A 17,035-nucleotide genomic window follows, 5' to 3' on the forward strand; every position below is an offset into this window, starting at 1 on the left:
TGGAGCAGGAAGAGGCAAAATTAGGGTCACCGGTTGCTACTGCTACCTGTTCACAAACACCCATTGTGTTTTATGGGAAACTGCGTCTCTTCTAACGAAACAATGTTGTTACATTGCTAGGCGTTTTTTCGCTGAGTTTTTTACCGAACATTTTCTGCGGAACTAACTCATTGAAAAATATGGGGGGGGTAAGGGTATACAAGGGGTAGGAGGGTGTGGTGAATAGGGACTAGATAATAGGAAAGTGCGGCTTTAGGGGTTACCCCCAAATAAAACCTAAAAATGTGAGCTTTTTTCAGCCAAAAATGCTCCATGAAAAACTCTGATAAAAAACCTGACGAGCTAAGAACATAGAACCCTTCTAACAACAGTACCCAACTAAGTGTGGATGAATTCGTCATTCTACAGCGCCCCCCAATAATCTGCTATTTGAGATTAAACTGCGTGGGGTCTGATGTGTTTCTGATATTGGGGTTTCCACTTATATGTCCATGCGTTGCCCCAAATATCCCATCCAAGTTTTTTTCCTCCCCTTGTTTTGTCACAATAAACTGTATCACAATTGATTGGGAACAAAGAGAAAATTGTTGCATAAAATTGAAACATAACTCGTCCTGTTGCTTGGTAGGAAAGCTGACTGCAGCACCAGGGTGCTACCGGGAACGCTATTTAGGTTTTGTTGATTGCTTTTCTGGTGCTTACATAACCCTAAAACTGGTTATGAACACTGAGGGAGAGAAGGAGAAAGGACAGGGGAAGAGGAGAGAAGGGAACAGGAAGAAACAGTTGGCGAGGCTGCAAGAGAATTGGTATGTCGGCTCCCTATAAATATGTACTGCTTGCGCATACCTTTCAGCCCTCCCTCGTTGTGTCACTATCGTTGTCCTCATCTTTCGCCCCTCAAAGAAACCAAAGAACTCCCATAGGCTTCAATGGGATCGCCAGCCCATAGCCATGTCTTCTTTCTTTGCATCACATTTCAACCCTTTGACTATCTAAAAAACAACAACCCCAACACATTTTGTAAAAAAAGATACACTGCTCACCCCCTGCCATTGGTTGTTTACATCATACTGCATTCATTTAGCAGATGTTTTCTCCCAAGATTCCATAACACATTCAAAAACACCTCCCTTTTGGCTTCGTTAATTTCATGCAAAAAGTTCAGTATAGTACACACGTAACTTAGTGGGGCAGAAATAGACATCTCCCAGAGATGGTCAACAATCACATAAACGTCAAGACTGTTAGGAGCTCATCTGTGTCATGTGGTTGAAATAAAAAGCCCCAATGCCTAAGAACCAAAGGAATTCCCTCTTTTGTTTTGCTGTAGTCTCCCCAAATTGGACATGTATGCCTAGACGTGGGTCCCGTGCCTGCTGGGCCTAGAGACCCAATCTACTCCTCACTGATGAGGCCCAACGAGGCCGAAACATGTTTGGGGATGCTTGTGGTCTCTGGCAGAAGGGATGTGACCAAGCAGTTTGGGCTGGACTGCCCCTTTTGCATATGGTCTTTCCCCTTCTGTAATGGCTTGGCAGGCGAAGAATGATGGTCTGGAGGGTTACCCAGAGCAATGCCAGAGGTTAAGATTTATTCTAAACCTTCCAGCCATCACCTCTTTTGTTTTCCCAAAGGAATTCCCAACCAGAATGTTTTATGGAGTGTGTCTTATTCAAGCATGTTTAGGACTGACTTCATTTACTTACAGGAGAGATTATCACAGCCCACTAAGTTAAATACGACTAATATTTTACAAAACACAAACAGTCTGGTAATATGCATTGGAAAAAACCCTCATTTTATAGGTAGGAAACTCAATTGAATGTTTAAAGGATCCCACTTAAGCACCAATACACTATATGTGTTTTCAGTGCTCATGAAAACAGTGGCCCCAAAAAGAAGACACCATTTCAGTCAAAATGTAAAGCCAATATTTGCACAATAACAATTTTGCCCCAAAGATGCAAATGTACATTGACATCATAGTAGCAAGAAACACTGATGTAACCATTGACCCTAATAGAGCCCGGCCAGGTAGGGTTACATGCTGCTTGGGGTGTAAACCTAGAAATAAAGGCGCAGAAACCAAGGGTAGTTTTAAACTGTTTATTTTATATGTATATGCGATTTACTACACTTACTTTGTAGGAGGAGATATCTACTCACCCGAAGGGGACAGTTAGAATCATCATTGTCAGAAAACAATGGACCGGCATTTCCTTGGCCTGGGACTTTGGATGAGCCTTGGAGAAGGGCAGAGAACGCTAAAGAAAGGGAAATAACTGTTGCGATTAAATGCACTAAAGAAAGAAGAGAGGGACGCAAAGAAGCAGGAGGACCAGCTAGAGACTCTCAAAATCTCTAGCATCAAGGATCTTACGTGCTTGCTACAAGATTGCTACTTTCGTTTCCCAGCTACAAACATCCTTCTGCAGTCCCCCTACATCCCCACCAACTGTGGGCCTGTGTCTTCACTCTCAAACCTCTCCAAAATCCTTGAATGTGTGGTGTTCATCTGATTTTGCCCCCAATCTTGAGATCAATAGCCGCTTTGACCTTCTCCAATCTGGATTCTCCAGCAGTAACTTGATAAGTACAGAACTCACCTCTTCAACTCCCTTAACACTGGCCTTGTGCTAGAACGCCACCTGGTGAGGACGGGATAGCTTGAGCTTTTTTGATATTTAATTATAAAATGATGCTAATAATTCTGTATCTGGAATTGGGTTACGCCATCCAGTCCCTACTTTTATGATACTTCATGCCAAAAGCATAATGCACCAATTCACCTTTGTAGTGACTGTCTACTGCCAATCCCAACATCTTCCCTAAAGTGGCATCAGGGCAGGTTCAAAGGTAACATGCACATTCCTGAACACAGCTGCTGCAACCCACATTTCCAACAGATAGAGGTTGCTTTTTAACTGTATACCCCTCTAGTTCATAATATCATGATTGTGCTTCACAGCATCCTGGTGGGAGTTGATCAGTCAATATAAGCACTGTATGGTTTTGCCATGGTGGCTATTTTGATTACACAATTATTCAGCCTTAAACCATTGATGTCATTTTATTTATGACAAGGCCTGGTGTGTATTAAGCTGTCTGGGTTGGTTGTACCTACAAAACCATTTTGATTCAACTAAGAAAGCCTCCCTCCTGAGAAGGTTTATCTCATGCACCAGGGAACAGGAACACTGCCTAGTGATTTGGCTGGGAACCGGTGCTACAAATGCAGTCCTGTTAGTCTAATGGCCAACTCTCACCAGGGTGTTGATTACTGGAGTTGCTTTCGATGTAGGCAGGCAGAGGAAAGGGGTGGAGTTATAGTAGCCTAGGTGAGGCCTTCAGCCCATGTAGTGGTCCTATCACCTTGCATTTTGCTAGGGCTTGCACCCTCCTTGTCCTGCTCCCGATTTACTGCAGACAAAGCACTCTGGGAATGTATTCAGAAGTCAAAGGACCTTCGTTACAGGAGCCTGATCTGGACCCTTAAATACAAGCTTGGTGTGACGCCCCAACGTCTTCAGCCATAGAGATTAAGACAAAGTGCTCCAAGGAAGAGGCAAACACCTCTCCTTAACCATCAAACAGGGATATTTGGGATGACCTGCTGGCTGGAAAAGGTTTACTGTAATTGAAACCACTGGTACTCAGATCCTGCTCTGTGAAAGGGACACAACACTGCAAGTGCTCTCTTCAAACCTTCATGATCGGGAATAGCAGAAGAAAAGAATCACCTTGCTCCTGAGACTCTGGGCTGGGTCTCCCAGCAGGCCAGAAGCAGAGAAGCAGCCCAGAGGCTGTTTTCATCTCACAATGCTTTTTGAGCCACCTTGACTCACTTCTAGCGGCTACAGGATCTGCTGCCTGCCTTTGGCATTTTAAGCACTTCAAACCATTTACCTCCTTTTTGAGTCCTCTAAATGCTGACTTGACACCTTTATGTCAAGAGTTTCATGTTGACTCTACTGCTGGCTCGACCCTCTGGAAGTAACTGACTCCCTGCATATCAACTGCTGACTCAATCAAATGCAAGCATTGCCTCGACCTGACTCGTACGGCCACTTGACCTGCTGGAATCTATCGAGTTGCTTGTTTCACACACTGACTCGAACCAACTGAAGTATAGTCTTGATGCTGACTGAATCTGCTAGAAGACATCAACTTGACCCATCTTGATCCACTGGGAGTTCTCATCTTGATCTGTCTCGACATTGACTTGCCATTTGGAAACTACAACTCGACTGTCTCGACACGGGCTTGACTACAGTAAAACACCCTGTAGATTGGTTCAATGCTGTCAAGCCCCAAAGACAAGAAACAAAAAGACTATGAAGTGGTCCTGTGCCCCTGCCCCTCCTTAAAGTACCCTAATGACTGATAAATCCACCTTCTATATGTTATTTTAAAAACATCTTTATTAACATTGACATTAACTTCTGGAATCATGGTTTGTGTTCGTTTGATTAAAAATCCTATATAAATAGAACCTTGGTTTGAAATTCTTTTATTTTGGTACCTGAGTACTATTGTTGTTTTGTTTTCTTCTGTACCAGCTCACACCCTCCTGAATAGAATAGCCTGCCATCGGCCTGCACTACCATAAGAGGTGAAAGAGGCACACCTGTTGGGTATGCCTATTTCATCTTTATGATTGGGATCACTGCTGCTTTTGTAGTTTTGTCGAATACAAGTTTTATTCACTACTCTTCTGAATGAGCCTGCAGAGCAGTTGTCATTTTGTCACGGTCCTCCACTTTGAACTCTTCCAATTCTGATCCACCTGGATCTATCTGCTGTCTTTGATTGCAGACCACTCCTCTTTTCTATATGCCCTCTCTAATGTATTGAATTTGTGGTTCTACCCCACACTGGATTGCCTCCTTTTTAGCTGAATGATCATTTCCAGCTCATGGCATGCCACCTCTCTTCATGCTCCTCACTTGCACTCTTAGCAAGCTAATCCCTTCAATTGGCTTCTCGTACCGTTGGTTTGTTTCCCTTCCATTCACACATGACATATTCTCATGCATATAAAGCCACCTCACCTCTAGATGGCACTTAGATGCCTCATGATCAACTCTTCCATGAATAAAGTTATCTAACCCACAGCTCCCAAAGCCCACTATTCCCCGTCACCCCACTATTATTTCCCCTGATTTCTTGACCCTAGCTTCCAAGGCTTGCAACTTTGAGGTCCTCTTTGACAGCATACAAAAGCACCAGCAATTCATCACCTCTACTGTCACAGTGGCCAGGTTAAACCCTCTGAATATTTGTAATATCTGTCATCACCTCTCTTGCTACTCTACAAAAACATTGATTTACACTGTGGTCTTCAGTGTTCTTGACTACAGCCCTAATCTCTTCCTGGATCATCCTCTCCACTCATTTCTCTCCCTCAATACAATTGAAGTGTTCAACTTGCACCCTTCACAACCTCCCACACTCCTCTCCTCCATCTGGACTCTGTTTTCATGTGGGCTTCCTCCTTATGCAAGCCAGACCCCTCTTCAAATTCTTCTTCGCATTTAAGCACATTCATGGAATTGCCCACCCCACCGTACCTGTCTAACTCTGTCTCCCTTTATTCTCTACCTTGCACCCTATAATCTGAAGCCCACCTCAATCAGACACGTCCCTGCCCCCTGCGTTGCCTCCAGTTTCCGTTACTTCACCCTCCTTGGATTCCACTACTGGTGCTCCCTGCCCCCGAAAGTCAATAACATAGCCTTCTTCCAACCTTCAAAACTGCCCACAAAAGATTCCTTGTATCCAGGGAAGGAGTGCTGGAATCCCATAGGATAGTCATCTCTCCCCCATTGCACCCAATTCCTGTCTGCATTGTTCTGAAATATATTCGGTTGGACAGAATGTAAACAATGCCGTTATATAATGACCATCAACTATGTGGATAGTCTGTGGTTTCCCTATTCCAGTGGCCTCTAAACCTTTTTATACTGAGCCTGCCGTGTTTAAAAATACTTTATGCTTGGTTCTATAAATGCTTTATCTGCTTATATTTACTAATAAAAGCAGTCACTGTCCTCCCGTTTGGAAGGTTCTCATGCACCCCCCCACCCCCGGACATCCTCTGGGCCCCCACTAGGTGGGCTAGCTCCACAGTTTGAAGACCACTGCCCTGTTCCATGTTAGCACTTTTATCTCCCCCTCCACCTTTTTTTTATCAGTTAACCCCACTATCATGCTGGCCTTTTGTAAAGCACCCTGCAAAGGGAATGCTTTGCTCACTGATGTTGTCCTTAAGTACAGCGCTTCTGATTGAAGTGCTCCGGCTTTTGCTCAATTACTACAATTACATGTCCTGGAGCGTTGCCACTCCTTTGAAACCTACACTACTCCCTTTACTTTTCTCAGCTGTCTGTGTGCAACAAGTCCTGTGATCCTATGCAGGGAACGTAACAATAATATTCTTTTCCACCCTTCATCCTGAGCATACATAGCACTATCAACATTTCCCACAGTATATGTGTATGACTGGGTTGTCGGAATGTACCTGCAATGCCATGTAATGTGGTATTGTGTAGCTGAACATGGGGGGGGGATTGGCAAAGGGGGCGAAGGGACAATTGCCCCCCATCCTGGCTGAGCTACTGCCCCATGGGCCAGAGCTCCAAAATGTAAAAAATATTCAAGAACATTGAAATCCTTCAGAATCAAGCGTGTATCATAGGAATCGTGTGCAAGGCAAGGCCTTCTCAGATTCTGTGTAAATGGTGCGAGGCAGTCGTCATGATTTTAGCAATATTGCAGATGTGCCTGGATGGCCCCCATGCATGGGCCGCCAAAGCGAGTTAGAGGGTGAGGAGTCTAGGCTGCAGGGGCATGTTCATACTGCCCAGTGGCAATGTATGCATTTAAATAACAGATTCTGTGACCTTGGATGGCAATGTTGGCACCACTGCTTCCCATACACTATTGTCTGTTACAATCCACAGCAGTTTATCACAACTCCTACTTGCCAAGGAAGTAAGGGTCCCTATCTTATTAGAGTGTGGCCTCAGTTTGGTTCTCTACGAATGCTTCCCCTGTGTTCGGGTGAATTTCTTGATCACCAGTGTGTCCATACAAGCAGAGTTTAACAGCACTGTGAATAGCACCCATGGAAGAAATGGCTGTTGCAGTTGAACCGTTTGTGGTACTTACCTTTAGACACAGTTGAAAAACACATAGAAAGATGTAATATTCAAAAATGATTTATTAGAAGACTAGCAAATAAGGGGGTCATTCAGAGTTGGGCAGATTCTTTAATGCCAATAAAGATACCAGCTCCGACGGTGGTATTTCTGGAAATACACCCTACTCAGTTTACCACCAGCAGAGGTGATATTTCTGGAATAGTGCTATTTCAGAAACACCACATTCAATGGTGGTAATGTAAACACCTTTTTCTAGCCCCTTTCAGTATCAATGTCATGGGGGACATTGATTACATACAGTAGTGGCTCATATCACTACTGTTGATTTTCTTTATGCAATTATTGAATTCTGCTCCTTTTATGCATTCTGTTGGTGAGGTGGTGAGAGGAGGCAATCAGAGATGCACACCTTTTTAACCCCTCAACATGGCCATTTGTAAAACCCTTTTTCACTCTACTGAAGTGAAGCACTGGTGCTACCATTTTGTACAGTAATAAGATTTTAAAAATGTGAGGCCAGTTTGTTACCCCCACCTTTAAGGTGGAGGTAAAAATAGGTGGATTTTCTGCAAAAATATCAGCCTAAAATACCACTACCCGTATGCCCATGGAATACCACCAATGGTATTTGATCAAACCCTGAATTGGGTGTACTGTAAAATCAATGGAATTTTCCAAAACTGATGATTTTACTTTTACCACCCAACTGTGAATCAACTCCTAAGAATGCAATCGTTTTTCATTGTCTTATCCAGAGCACTCTTCTTATGTGACCAACAAAAGACACACATGCAAATCAACACCAGATTCAGCTATATCTATATACAAAGTCAAATGAACACAGCTACATCCTTCCAGCTATACTTTAACTGTCACAAATATACTCAAACACATTCACAGAATCTGTAACACGCCCACTCACACACACAAACACACATTAGGCCGCTCTTGCTCCCTTTCCATCACCAGGTCCAAAGCGTATTCCCTTTTTATTTTTCTCTGCTTCCGTGAGTTGAAATTTGCAGCTGACCTTCCAAGAAAATGCAACTTGGCAGCACAAAAAAAGCCAAGTCCCTTCGCCGTCTTTCACTCTGCATGCATTAGTATCTAAGTGCATACCCCATACCCACAATTACCAGGAAGACCCCGATCATGGCTTCTTGTTGTGTCTGACAGAGGATGACTGGCAAATCAGGGTGGTCTACTGTCTAACTGTAAGCAAGGGCAACAGAAGGTGGCCAGGGGCAAGGAATGGGCTTGGTGTGATATGCAGTGAAAGGGTGTTAGTGGCAAGGAATTGCTGACTGAGAAATGTGGGCAAGGGAACAGTTGTGGGTAAGGGAAGAGGATTTAAGTAATAGTTAAAGGATGGAGCAAAAGGGGAACGCAGGTCTGAAAGTTAGGTGGGGGCATTGAGAATGTGGTACAAAGGAAGGACACCAGAGTATGATGGGTAAGGAAAATAGGGAAAACAGACAGAGGTACACATTTGGAACGGCAGGTCATCAGGGTGACTGTGGCTATGTCTGACCTGCATGCCACTGCACCCGATTTGGGACTGGCTTCATCCGCTTTCTTTTTTCTGACCGAGGGGACAATTCTTAGCTCATGATGAATAGAGTGTGGAAACACAACGTTCTCCCCTCCAGTTTCCTGCACAACCATTCTGAAGTGGGTGGAAGTATTGCAGGTGAGATGGCATGCTTTCCAGCAGCAAAAGCTGCTAATAACTCTTGTTGTGCGGAAAGCATGTGCTTCAGTGTCATTGAGAGCATTTCTTAAGACTGCACTTTTCTAATTTAAGAAAGTTTTATTAAGCTTTCATTAAACTAGAAAAGTGATGCTGCAGTTTAAGAAATGCTGTTTATAGAGGGAAAAAGTGTGCAGTACACCTCACAAGCGCCGCCTTTTAACTCCTTTAATTGACGTGCTAAACTAGTGCATGTGGGAGGAGAATCACCTCAATGTTGCTGCCCTGCATTCCTGATGGATGCTAGGGCTCTTGTCAAGCCGTAAATCAGGCCCATGCAAAAGCTGAGGGTTTCATGTCCCTGCACCATGTCTCTGTCAGAAAATGGTGCATTTAAGAAATGTGATGTTCCATTTCTAATTTTACAAGGACCCCTGAATCAGGCCCTAAGTGAGGCAAACTTGCTTTATGACGATATGTTTCAATTACTACTTCTCTTATATTTTTTCTGGTTGCTTTATCATGTGACTTGTTTCTTTGAAAGTACACACATTTGTACAGACTAAGATTATGATTATAGTACATTTCCATTATAAAATTATAATCTTAGTCTGTTTCTCATATGTATTTGCCTCAGGATAGAGACACTTAATAGTTTTCCCGCTTGTAGAAACATTGGTGAACAACAGATTTATTGAACAGATTACTGGTTTAGCCCTTAAATAACAACTTTGCAGAAAACATTTTTTGTTTCTAATATTGCAGATGGAATAGGAGAAGATGACGCCTCCTCTGCTTTCTGATTTGGAAGTGAAGAGGTAGGAAGGCACTGAGAACAGTGTCAGAAAGTAATTACCCGATTGAGAGGCGGCGTTGCCTGCGTCGGCAGCAGTTTTCAAGAAGTGAGGGTTTGCGGTGTGCTGTCGGGTAGCCGCTATCTTGGAAAAGACTAGACCTGCAAAACAACATCGGTCTCAATCTTAACGGCAACGTGCTTCGGAACTGATGCCACTGCTTCCATAATGACCAACGAGCAGTGAGTCTGACAGAGGCACACAGTTATCTATGGCCTTGGCAGTCACACTAAAAACCCTTGGCACTCCTGCAAAACCTATCCCTTCGCATGAGAAACAAAATGCATTGAAACAGATGCGTTTGTGTCTCCTGTTTGTATTTTATCCTAATTTAGCACCTCCCGATTCAAAGCAGGGCTTGTCCTAATCATCCATTTTATTAATCTTTACTGTTTTGAACTGATACTCACCAGTGCCAGAGAGAGGATTCAGCTTGCATGGGAAATGCCTTCAGTCCAAATGGCTGTGTTTCTCCAACTGTCAACTGCTTGCTCGGGCTATGCAGGCCTGCCTCTCCTTTCACCACTGACTCCAGCTCCCTCCTTCTGCAGCCTGGCCCAGCACAGCTATCTAATGCACCCTTCTCTTATCAATTTTTTTTCTCTTTGGTTCTCTGCTCACCTTTGCTCCCCTTTTCCAACCACCTTCTCTGTCTTTTTAAGCCTCTCCTTTACTTTCGTCCCCCTTTTCCTACACAATCCATATCATTTTACCACCTTTCCTGCCTCCTCCATGAGATCATCAATCAATCAAATCAAACACCTCCCATTTTAGCCAATCTCCAATGACTTTCCAGAACCTTTTCTACTTTTACCTTTGTACAGCACTCTTTCTCAAACCCGGATGAATCTGCAACATTTACATGAACTGTTTCCTCTCTGCATTCCGGTTTAAACAAAGAGTTGTTACAAAATGCATTCTGCTGTGTGCCACGTACACTGCAGCTCAGCTTCAGCTTTTACGTTTTCTGCATTTATTTCTAAACCCACATCACTGTGTGAATGGTGCCTTTTCTCCCACGGCCTGCAGTGTGGACTATGGCCTAACCAACCACATTCTAATTACTAATAGTTTTGTTTGTTAAGGTTAGTGTTTAATGGATTAGTATTAGTCAATTGTTAGTCCCTACACTACACCATGCACTGCTAAAACCCCAATTTATCTCTTCTTTGGTTTCGGATGGTTTTAATCAGTGCCTCATATCACACCTAAACTGCACACTGGGATCCCTTTTATATTGGTGCTTACCTTCCCTATTGCGATCAGTGGCTCTGTTAAAGTTAGTGCACGGTTAACATTTGTGTCGTAATTATCCCTACAGATCCACAGCTGAATTATGAAAATATTGTAAAACTCAATTGATTTATGTGAAAGTCAAAATAAAAGTTAAAACACATTTACAAAAAATGTAAAGTTAAAAGTAGTGAAAAGAAGTAACAAGTGTGTAGGTCAGGTAAAAATACAGGTCAAAATGCCAGTATTTCTGACTCTGGAAATGTTACCTATCCGGTACGCTTAAAGTTTGCTGGTGGGGGCACGGATCTCCCAGCAGGCCTGGCCTGCCAGGGGTTCAGGCCCCTACCAGGAAACAAATGCCTGAATCACAGGGACCGTTACTAACGGTGCCGGTGATTCAGTAAATTACATACCATGGAGTCCATGGGGATGGGAACTTACCGTGACTTCACCGCCGATGATATCCTGGTAATACCGGGACATCGGGTGGCAGAGACATTAAGGCAAGATTGGCAGTATCCCATCGGAATTACCGGCAGGATACCGACAACCCTGTAATGAGCTTCTATGTGTTTATCTTTTCAAATCAGTATGAAGCGCTTCGCGATAAATTCGTTTTTGTAGGCACTTCTGGCTGGTGGATAAGTGCTGCACAATTCCACCTTTCCTGGCCCAGCCAAGTGGAACACCCCTCAGGGTTTCCTGAAGGTGAGGTGGTACATGCCTTTTCTTGCTCTACCAAAAAGTAAGTAAAAATACAATCCTTTTCTTTAATAACAGAGTTGTTACATTTGCATGGTGTTTTTAAAACGATCTGCAAATCTTCCCTGTCTGGTATTTGTATGTTTCTGGAGAAGAGTGCCTGCTACCTTTTTTGAAACATTTGCAAGGAACTTGGGGTTGGTCACTCCGAGTTACCTGGGGGCAACCAGACGTGGACTCCCTGCTCACTGTGCTCAGAGAGGCACAGCGTCACCTCACTGATGAGGCCCAACAAGGCTGAAACACGTGTATGGGATTGCTGTTGGTACTCTTGTTCAGAGAGGAATTGCCATAACATTTCGGTGCTGGACTGCCCATGTGGGCGTGACAAAGACTGATATGCAAGTGGATATTTCCCACCCGTGAACGGTGCAGTGATCAAAAAGCGTGTGCTGCAAACTCTCATCTCAGAACAGGTTATCATGCCATGTTCTTTGTCTTTCACTGTCTGCTATGTGTTTAGCATCATCAATAGCAGTTTTGGCTTTGACATCGGACAAAAATTTGAACAACTTGTTTTCATTTGGCAATGTGTATTTGACCACCAGATATTACAGTGCATTTCATCTGGGATTTTTTACTGTAAAGATCAAGTGGCACTGCATAGAGGTCTTCATTTGTACATTGACCTTCCTGCTGGGAATATAGGATTTCTAGTCGGCTAGGAGTCACTTCTGACTGAGCTAAGCCCTAGAGCTTCACCACATGATAATATATTTTATAGTCCTTTGGCTCTTTAGTTAAAATTACGTGACATGTTACATGGGAACATGAAAAAAGGGTTTACAGCCGTAACTTTTATTCTCGTTCCTGAAAGTTCACCAAACATGGCATGCAACTGATCGGGCAGATCTGTAGATCTGCAAACTCGTGGCAAATTTGTCAAAGTGTCATCAATGCTTTCATGCCTAAGAATATTAACAGACAGAAAAATAACACTTTCCGGATATGTATTTAAAAATGATCCTGTGTGATTATTATTTCCACAAAGAAAATAGATATATATTCGAACAAGTACAGTAATGCTGGAGGCAGACTACACTACAAAAACAAAACAAATAAACAGCGCAAAACACACAAGATATTCCACCACTACATCACACACAGGGACATCACAACACGAAAGCTATACTGTGGCATACACAAGTTGATCTTCTGCCCCCTGAAAACACACACCAATACAGACCCACGCATGCATGCACACACACACACACACACAAAAACACACACACAAACACACGCACATACTAATACACAACAAACAGATCTAGATGCACAGTGGTGCATCCTCACAACATCCACCGATTGAAGCAGAAAACAAAAATTCACTGGAACAATCTGCATACTAAAAATACATATGCCAACATGATAACTTGAGAGCTATAAACCACAGAAACATACAGCACAAACATCCGGAATACCAACCATACAGACCCAAAGAATTGGCTTTTGCTTAGACAATATTCCACTACAATCACATGCACATTCAACCCTCAATTCACACATTCATCCCCGGAACAATATTCAACCCTCACACCGCACATTCTGCCATGGAACAAAATACACAACGCACAAAGAAATGGAATCAACATTCTTATGCAGCTATAAAAGACAGATACCACAACTACAAAATATATCTCCTGTCAAACAGTCTCCCAATATCACTAAATGCAATTGGTCAACCACGGATCAAAAACACATGCAACACACACAGAAATATAACTCATACACGACCACCATCCCCGACTAAACAACAAATTCTCACTCACGCAAATGCACATTACAACTTGCAAACATATAACCACAGAACTCATCCATAATGGGGGATAGGGCATCGACCCACTCATTCTAGGAGAGCTTCCAACCCCACCCAGTGAAAGCAGCAAGCAACTGAGGGTATACTTCTGGGCTGGCTGTAGCTGTCAAAGAGAAATCGGATTTCCCTTTGACAGTTTGTGTACCAAAGTAAGCATGTCCAATAGGACAGGTAAGTCCAGGGGCATTTTGCTTCCCCATTCTTGCATGGCCCATTGGGGATGCAGGCTGGGATACTGCAACTCTGAGTGTGCGTAGAAGGTGCACCTGCACCTTTCGGCACATTCAGATGGCCTGGGGCGTTGAACAGGGAGCTCTCCAGCTCCTCCACAGATATGAAGGAAATAGGAAGTTTTCCTTGCTTCCTGGTTACTATTCGTGCTGGGCGGGAGCCAGAGAGACATCATGGAAGCCTGCCCTAAGGTGGTGTGGATTCTGGACCAGTGCTAGGTAAAGAAAAAAGCTGGCTATGTGCGTGTGGCTTCATGTTTAGGAATGAGTGCATGTTGTTAGGGTACGAGTGTAAATGAGCAAGCGTACAGTATGGGTTCCTGAGTGAAAGAGAGTGTATGAATGGTGCATGGGTGTGTGAGTGAATGTGTTTGGGTGTGTGAGTGAATGTGTCTGAATACTGAATGAATGTATGTGGTTGTGTGTGTGCTTGCCTAGAGATCCTCTTATTTTGGGGGTTATAAAGGTTTCATGACATTTTGTACTGGGCATCACATGTAAATTAAACAGAAGTGTTATCATGTTGCTAGACTACCCTATATTTCTGCAGACAATCTCGTTATGTTTTCTCACTGTCACATGGCATTTGTTTACTGGGCAAGAAGGGCAAAGCAACCATATTAAGTGGTATTATGTGGCTAGACTGGCCTACATTGCTGCACACAGTCTGGTTACATGTTCTTACTGTGACAAGACATTTCTTTACTGAGCTTCAAGATTAAGGCCAACATGATATGCTATTACATGGCTAAGTGTTATCACATTGCTGGACTGGCCTACATTGCTGCAGCGAGTCTGGTTATATTATATTTCTCTGGCAAAGCATTTTCTACTGGGAATTTAGGTTAAAGCAAACATAAGAGCTATTATGTGACTATACTGGCCTACACTGGTGTCACCAGTCTTGATGTATTTTCTTACTGTGGCATGCTATTTTTTACTGGGCACCAAGGGTAAAGCAAAGATGGGTGTTATTACAAGGCTAGACCGGTTTCCATTAGTGCAGCCAGTCAGAATATATTTTGTTACTGGCATCAAGGGTAATCCCACCATAACTTTTCTGGTGTTTGTTAAACATGCCCCAATGCTCCACCCACAAGGCTGTCAAGACTACACTGCACTGATAGTCCATAATAAGGGTGAAACCAGGTATGTAGTTGTCTGCAGCATTGAGAAAGGTCTGTCTTGAATTGATAAAGCTATGTATAAAGTAGCACTGCCCTGTAAGACAAAAGCAATTTACTGGAGCAAAAGGCTTGCATTCATCCTAGTCTCAGCCCCTCTTCTTCCTTCCAGTTCCTACTGATTGTCACAATCCCTCTTCCTCTCCCTTGTCATATCCCATCTCTCTCCTCTGCATTGCAGTCCTTCTTTCTCTTCCTAATCACATCCCCCCTTCTTCCTCCCAGTCCATCTTCCTTGTCCCAGCCCTTTTTCCTCTTCACAGCTCTTTTTCCACTTCTCATCACAGTCCCTCTTCTTCATTGCAGTCCCTGTCCACTTGCCCATCACAGTCTCTCCTCCCACAGTCCCTCTTCCTCTACTTCATCACAGTCCTGCCTCCTCAACCCAAACCCCTTCTTCAACATAGTTCCTCTTCCTCATCCGAGTCCTTCTGCCTCTTTCTCTTCAACGTTCTGTAGAGGAGTAGATCTTCCCTGCTCTCTGGTGACGGAGAGGTGACTATGCCATTTAGGGGCTGTGTCCGCTCCCTGGTCCAATAGTGCAAATATGAGAAGAATTGTGCACTCAGACTACTGTGACATCCATACCCTAAATAGAAACAGTGAGGATAAACATGTGTGGACCAAGGATGACGGAAGTGATGTAATTTCATCTAGTACATCATATTTGTATAATTTATTTATTATAGAATAACAGACATTCGGCCACACTGTGTTTAGATATGGAGGATGTTACTCACACTCAATAAACATTAGACATCCGAAAACTGGTAGTGCTCAAATACATGCAGAACAATAAATAGTTCCCTGACAAAAGAAATTAGAGTGCAGCAGACATCCATTATCTTAAAATTGACTCCACAGTTTGCCTTGCAAACAAATGAAGGCCTTAAGTCTTACAGGAGTTTCCAGGTGTTTATAATCACAGAAACACAGAGCTGGAGAAACTCCAGATAAATGGTTGAGCCCCAGCCAAGGTGAACTGAGTGTACCTGAAGACAGGTGCAGACAATCTGGCAGCATTTAATAGTAGAATGTGCAGTTTCCAATGGTGTGACTCATAAAGGTAAACTGGCATACAGTCAGAAATAGATAAGAAAGCCAGGATTAGCCAATAGAAAAGCAGAAAATGTATGTATGTCTTGAACACAGTGTGCTAAGAAGTCTGAAGACATGCGTAATTTCCAGAATCTGCTCTCTCCAGTTTTAAAGGTTGCAACACATGTTTGATGATTCAGAAAATGTGGAAAACACATATCCATGCTAATTAGCATAGAAATCACGTGTTTCATAAAGTGTTTATGTCCAATAGAACACAAGTGATGTTTGACCTTTAAGTAAAATGGCCAATCATGTGAAAACAAAGAAATTGATATGAGGCTGGGAAGCCAAAAAGAAACACACCAACACAGGTTACAAAGGACATACAAAGTGCTTTATTTAAAAGCTACAACAGTTACCAAAAAGTCAATTGACAAACGGATAGCTATTCGGCTCTCAGAGTAACGTAACAAACTTCAACGAAGGTTCGATGCATTAGTAGAGAGACCGTACATTGGAATACTTGGGCTTTTATATTCTTTATCCAGCCCTGGCCAACCCCCTCGCGGGTTAACCATTCTTGGGACCAGGCCTAGGGTTCCTTGCCAGGTCAATCCCATAACGTATGCATTTTGATCAGTTCCGCTGATACAGTTGTTCATTTACACATAGGTCAGGGATAGGACAAGGTCTCAGTTCGCGACCCCGACAAGTGGTCTGCAGGCATATTACTTATTCATGTGTGCGGAGGTCACAACGGCCAGAATCTCACTCAGAATGTCATTCGGCCTCCATTTTGATGTTCAGGGTGACTTCCACATTACAAGACAACCTAAAATGGCGGCTAAATCCAAGATGGCGACTTACACAATTTTTCGTTAAGGTCAAGACCTTGCAGCAGAGTCTTTTTACATGATATTTTAGACAACTTGGAGTAGGCTAACACACATTCAAATACTGCGATAGGAGGCATAATATCTTTTCAATTCCAACAGACCCTCCTTTTGGCCTATGCCAAGTGCTAACATGATTTCTAATACTTTTGCAAATAACTCC

Source organism: Ambystoma mexicanum, chromosome 4q (assembly GCF_040938575.1).
Source record: "Ambystoma mexicanum isolate Mex_15411 chromosome 4q, UKY_AmexF1_1, whole genome shotgun sequence".
NCBI lineage: Eukaryota > Metazoa > Chordata > Amphibia > Caudata > Ambystomatidae > Ambystoma > Ambystoma mexicanum.